This window comes from Diadema antillarum, unplaced genomic scaffold (assembly GCF_040938485.1).
Source record: "Diadema antillarum isolate AM-2024a unplaced genomic scaffold, OU_Dant_1.0 seq00001479_RagTag, whole genome shotgun sequence".
Classification (NCBI taxonomy): Eukaryota; Metazoa; Echinodermata; class Echinoidea; order Diadematoida; family Diadematidae; genus Diadema; species Diadema antillarum.
In genome coordinates this window covers 421119-427118 of record NW_027272218.1, presented here as the reverse complement: position 1 = coordinate 427118, position 6000 = coordinate 421119, and the positions used below count along the sequence as shown (strand labels likewise).

General features: G+C 38.2%; 1 long non-coding RNA gene across 1 annotated transcript; it reads right to left on the bottom strand.

Annotated features, from left to right (window-relative positions):
• Positions 1–983: 983 nt before the first annotated feature.
• LOC139709891 (uncharacterized) lies at positions 984–3183 on the bottom strand. Its single transcript, XR_011709419.1, has 3 exons — positions 2821–3183; positions 2019–2164; positions 984–1137 (listed from the first exon to the last, which is right to left on the bottom strand). It is a non-coding gene; the product is annotated as an uncharacterized lncRNA (long non-coding RNA).
• Between the last annotated feature and the right edge of the window lie 2817 nt (positions 3184–6000).

Sequence of the window (6000 nt, the reverse complement as noted above, 5' to 3'; positions counted from 1 at the left end):
TGAATAAAAGGTATACATGTACATTACAAAACCTTCATGGTTAGTTTCCACATGCATAGAAGGAAACAAAATGGCCACAATACTTTCCAGCTACATGTGTATGCAAATGAATGAAAATACTTCATAAATTAAAGATTAATATCTAGAGACCTTCAAAAAAGAAGGATCATTAACAAGTAATCAAAGCACAGTACACAAATATTGGTAGGATTTCCGTGAACACATCTTTACATGGCTAATGTTTACATACTATAATTGTAGAGGTTAGTATCCTCACCTGTTACATAACAGAAGGAAAAGAAGGATACCAAGTTTGCTGAAACTGCAATAAAATAAATAATCAACACCACTAATACACACACACACATGCAAATTGTGACAAGCAAAAAAGGAAAAAGGACCCCCCCCCCTCCTTCCTCTAACAGCATCCAATTAACCCAAAGTATGGGGATATGTCTATTCCATCGATATAGGGATGGCATTTGTAACTAGAATCACATTGTACAAGATATGATAGAAGAGAGAGGAACACTCAGAGATAATAGTAGGATAGCATAGGCAGGATAGGAGAGGCATAAAACAGGAAGGTACAGGAATTGTCCAGCTTTATACAGAAAGCTTGAATGATACCACTGTACTACAGTGTAATTCTCAGTGCTGGCTCAAGGCTAAAATTCATCTTCCACCCAAAACATCAAACTGCAGCTTATATTCATAAGCAAGAATGACAAGAAAACCAAACTACTCTAGCTGCAAGAATTTCTATAACAACCTCGAGGATGATAGTACTGTACAAAGTGTCAGCATACAAAACAATACATTTTTTTAGTGTTTTAGTCATTTAGGCAGAGGATGATACACAATGCAAAGCAGATACAAGTATTAACTCATCACGATACAAGTAGCCACAGGGTTGTAACTCTACAGTGATTTCTTTAAAATCATTCGATGAAGTGTTCTTCACAATACAATACTACCTGCCAGTATACTACACTGATTTTATGAAGACTGTTTCAGACTGTAGTTGATTGCCCTGGACAAAGGTTTCATCATGGATGCATCTGTAGAACTGAGTGAAGTTGTAGCGATTCATTCCACGAAGACAGCTGAAGAAGGTGCCTCAGTCATGCAGAATACCTGGGGGAAAACAACAACAACAACAAAAGTGTTTACACTCTCCTCTGTATAGTGATGCAAAAATGTACAATATATCATACATTTATTGAGAAGATTAATTTCTGGGAGGAAGGAAAACACCAAATTGAACATTTCTATGGGTTGCACTTTCCTGACAAATCACAATTACAACACACTCTACACACCCTCTTAAGCTTAAATTTGATTGTAGGGTAACAATCTCAAAACAATGCTATACTACATGTACAATGTAATTCTAGAACTTTAATAGACCATACACTCTACACTGAAAATTTGAAAATGCTCTGCCATCTGGATGAAATATATGCCAATGAAGAACAGGTGAAGTCAAAATTACTTGTGAGGGCCATCAACCCTCTCCATGAAAAAGGTCATACTGATCATGTACCGAGTTTTCACATTCAATGCAAAAATGCAGATTAACCTTGAACTGGGAACAACTGTTGATTGAGAGAAGAGAGATGACCAGTCCAGTCGTATACTAGTACTGGAACAAACGTCTTGTCCAGGATCATCCTCCTTTTATGTTGATGCAGTGACTGCATCAGCAATTCGGTACAGCGTATTTGGCCCAGTATACACTGGACTCCTGTTATAATGAGGTCCTCAGGGCCTACAGTTTTCTTTCGTTTTATCAAAGTTTTGTTGCAACCAAACAAGTAAACAATAAAGCAACAAATGTAGAGCCAATAACATTATGGCCTCAATTTCAATTTTGTTGTAACGTTATTTATCAGAACAGGAGTGCACTGTGTGTATGTATAAAGACTGATGCATTAAAGAGTTCCATAAATAATACATCTGAACATACAATGCAAAAAAAAAAAAAAAGAGACACAGCAGTCTCGTGATCAACTCACAGTATTGTTCTTTGGCAGATCCAGTACAGGTCAGTTGCAGGTTAGGTGGCAGCGACATATGGCAGCAGACTTTTCCGGACTTTGCGAAATGTTGGCAAGGTTTCTTTCTTCCTTGGCGTTGTAGTGTTGCGATTCCTGCGTTAAATCTATTAAGCACATGTACAAAAGTAAACCGAATACATGGTATGTCATCTTTGATAATCCAACTAAAAAACAACAGTAATGTAGTGCTGTGCAAGAAAGAATTGGATGCTATATACATGGCCACAGGAACCAGGGGGACTCGGGCCCCTAATTTTTCGGCACAATACAAAGGAAAACATTATACAGTTTTTGTAATTGTCCCCACTTCGGGTCCCCATCCCCCCCCCCCCCCCAACTTTCTTTACCCGAAAGTGTGTAAGTGGCACTAGAAAGAAATACATGTAGATAAAAACCTGGAAGTGTGAGCACCATAAGGATCTGTTTTTGCGCTGAATACTTTTTTGTTTTGTTTTGTTTTTGTTTTTTTGCTTGTAAGCTGAAACCTGGAAGTGTCACCAGAAGTTGCATTCAAGGCCTTTTTTTTTTTGCTTGTTAGCTCATGAAACTAGGAAGTGCCCCCCCCCACTTTTGAAAACCTTCCGCCAACAGTGATACAAAGACTCTGCATGGCATACTGCAATTAATCTTTCAAGATTAACCATTCGATCTTTGCAACTCTTACAGATAATTAATGCTGCATTTGCAACATTCATAAGAAAACAGTTTTTATATCAAAGGGAGCAAAAGTGCATTTTCCTGGCCTGCAGAGAAAACTCACCTTTGCCTTGGTGTCACAAGTAGAGAAGAAGCTTTGACATCAGGTTTCATACCGAGAATACTCCCAGGGAGTAGGATGCAGTTCAGCGCAGCATAGTCCATAATGAAACAAACAACATCCTTCATTTGCTGTAAGGACAAGGATGCTTCAAACACCTTTGACCTGAAGAAAGAAAGAAAGAAAGGGGAAAAAGAAAGAAAATTGCAATGGTAACACAGAAATTTGAATTTATATTGAACTGTTCATGTGCAGTAGGCCCTATAACAAATCTGCAGGTAACAGTGCCGTCAATGCGATACAAAGCATAAGGGTCTGAGTAACGTACATTTGTTGTACCGGTACGGGTACCAATTGTAACCTCAAATTTACCACCACCCACCAGTTTATTATGTAGATGAATGATGTCTGCACAGCGCATGGTGATGTCAATAGGCTATTATATAGATTGCTCACACTTAATACAATGTACAAGTCTGCTACATGACGTACAACGCTGCTGGCAACTTGTATTTTCACTTTGAAATCAGTATAATTATCATTGACTGTTGTTCACCATGTCCATAGATATAAAGTTTGGGCCATAAAGTTTATACATGTACTGTAGATCTACTTTAAATATCTTTTTTTTCTTCTTCTTCTTTTTTTTTTTGATAATCAGTACCGGTATCATCAGCTTCACACCCTTGCCACACTGACACAGCTAAACCTTTTAGTCTAGCTAGTCGGCCACTATATACCGTACAAGAAACTTTATTATGCCAGTATAGGATTTTACTGTACTCAGTCTGCACTACTGTGGTACTTGGTACTGACTGCGGCACTGTGCAACCAAACCCAAGTAAGAAGGAATTTCTTTCACACTGATGATTACTAGCTGTACCTCCTCTGCCTTAGTACAGTTTGATGCACATTCTCTCATTCAGTGTTTCAATCACCGGTATCCGTATCATGTGTGTCACCGCCGACCGCGACTCTCACACAGCTTATCATGCAGACTGTATCAGGGGCATGCAGATATGACTAGTGACAGTGCGCGATCGAGCCTTAGTCCCATACACAGTTGTACACTGTCGGAGCCCGAACGCTTCGAGTTCGGGCAGGTCGCAGCAGTTAATAGCCTACTGACTCTGTAGACTGTCTCATATAAGCACATGCAATAGAAGACGAAACAGTATCACAAATCACTATACATTAAACTACCATTAAATTAAACAATGCAAACTGTTTTGCCTTATTTGATTTCTTGTCGATAGTCTCACTCAGAATGCGTGAGACTTGGTAACTCTGCTAAATGGCAGTAGCAAGCAGTAGTAACCGTAAAGAGGCCCGTATTACTTCCCATTCATAGGTCATATGATTTTGCATGTACAGTGTATTAATACACGCGTGAACGTGGTAACAAAGAACGGCACGACAAACGATTGAAATTAGGCCTATTACCGAAGAATTGAAGGATCTAGCCGTACAGAAGCAACCCAAATATGTCATGATTTACAAAGTGATCATTTACTCACCTTAGTCTTGTATAAATCAGCAAGTCTTGCAACGAAAAAGCCCCGCTTCAATGCAATTGCACGGGAGTTCTAGAACGAAATGGAAGTGAACTGTAGCGACGCTTTGCTTTGTGACACGTATACACATACTGTACATAACAGTAGCTAGCTCGCTGTATGCCTCGATCGTCTTCTCTGATGTGAGTGATTGGTTAATTTCCGGGATTGGCGTGTTAGTCTTTGCTCACGTACTGTTTATGAAACTGGCACGAACAAAAAATGCTATTTCATTTTATCAAACACGAATAAACATCTTTACATTGATTGATTTGCAATCTTAAAGATGAACATCATCCACAATTCAAATCACTACTGATACTGCATTACAAATCATAACATGTTTGAACGCAACACTATGATCTAGGTTTTTGTAGCAGACTAACTCTTCTATTTGGAGACGTTCAAAAATTAAACTTTCTCAAAGGTGAACCCCATTCGGAGTAAATAGCACCCATAGAAGTTAAATATTCAACCCTAGTCCAAGCAAGGGTGCAATGGGTCAAATTCAACCCCAAATTGAACCCTAATTTCTTAGTGTGTAGGTTCTTAGATAAAAAGTTATGGCAGCTGGCTAATTCAATTCAGTATAATTATAAGATTGTAATAGAAAAAATTCAGTTTCCTTTTAAATGAGTATATAGAGGGGGCATTTTTAATATCGGGATGCAGGGAATTCCAATAACTTGGGTCAGTATAGACAAATGTGTTCTTGGCTAAAATCGTACGAAAAAGAGGTAAATGATATTGATTAGAACGTCGAGTTGGATATTCATGAAATGACTGATTTTTTAGGAACATGGAATGGAAAACATCAGGAAGAGAGTTATTGCTATACATATACATAAATTGTCCTAAATTGAATAAAAAACAAGTCTCTAAATTTTAACAGCTTATTAGAAGCAAACAGTGCATCTGTATGAGAACGTATGGGAGAATAACAAATGACGCGAAGAGCTTTCTTTTGCAAAAGGAACACTCTTTCCAACAAATTTTGGTGGGTGTTGCCCCAAACTAAAACTCCATAATTAAGGTAAGGCAATATCAATGAGGAGTATAACATAAGTAATGATTTTTTTTTCGGGAAACACAATTTTAATCTATTGATAACGCCTGTGTTACGTGAAATTGTATTACAAATATAATCAATATGCGATTTCCAAGAAAGTTTCTCATCTACAATAATACCAAGGAAATTAAAATGTGAAACTCTTTCTAAAGGAGTGTCATCCAAAACTATATGACTGCTATGAAAGCTTGTCAGTACTGCTTAATGTATGTACGAATATCAATCTTGCAAAGCCTGACCTTCGGAAAAGTTTTGCGCAGTATGTTTCACTGTCGCACTTCTGCGCAAGTTCTGAATTCGTGACGTCCAATGAATTGTGACATTTTACAATCTTGAAATGTGACGACGTAGTGTACACATAGGTCTGCACACGTGTATCTTTCAAACCGCGGAAACTACCTTTAGCATCATCCCTTCGACTCTACGACCATTATTCATACGAGTGATCAACACACAAGCCCCCCCCCCCCCCCAAAAAAAAAAGAAAGTTGGTTGAGTTTATAGCTAAGAACTCCCTCTCCCACACAATTTTTTCCAATGGTGTCTATTCATTACCATTCA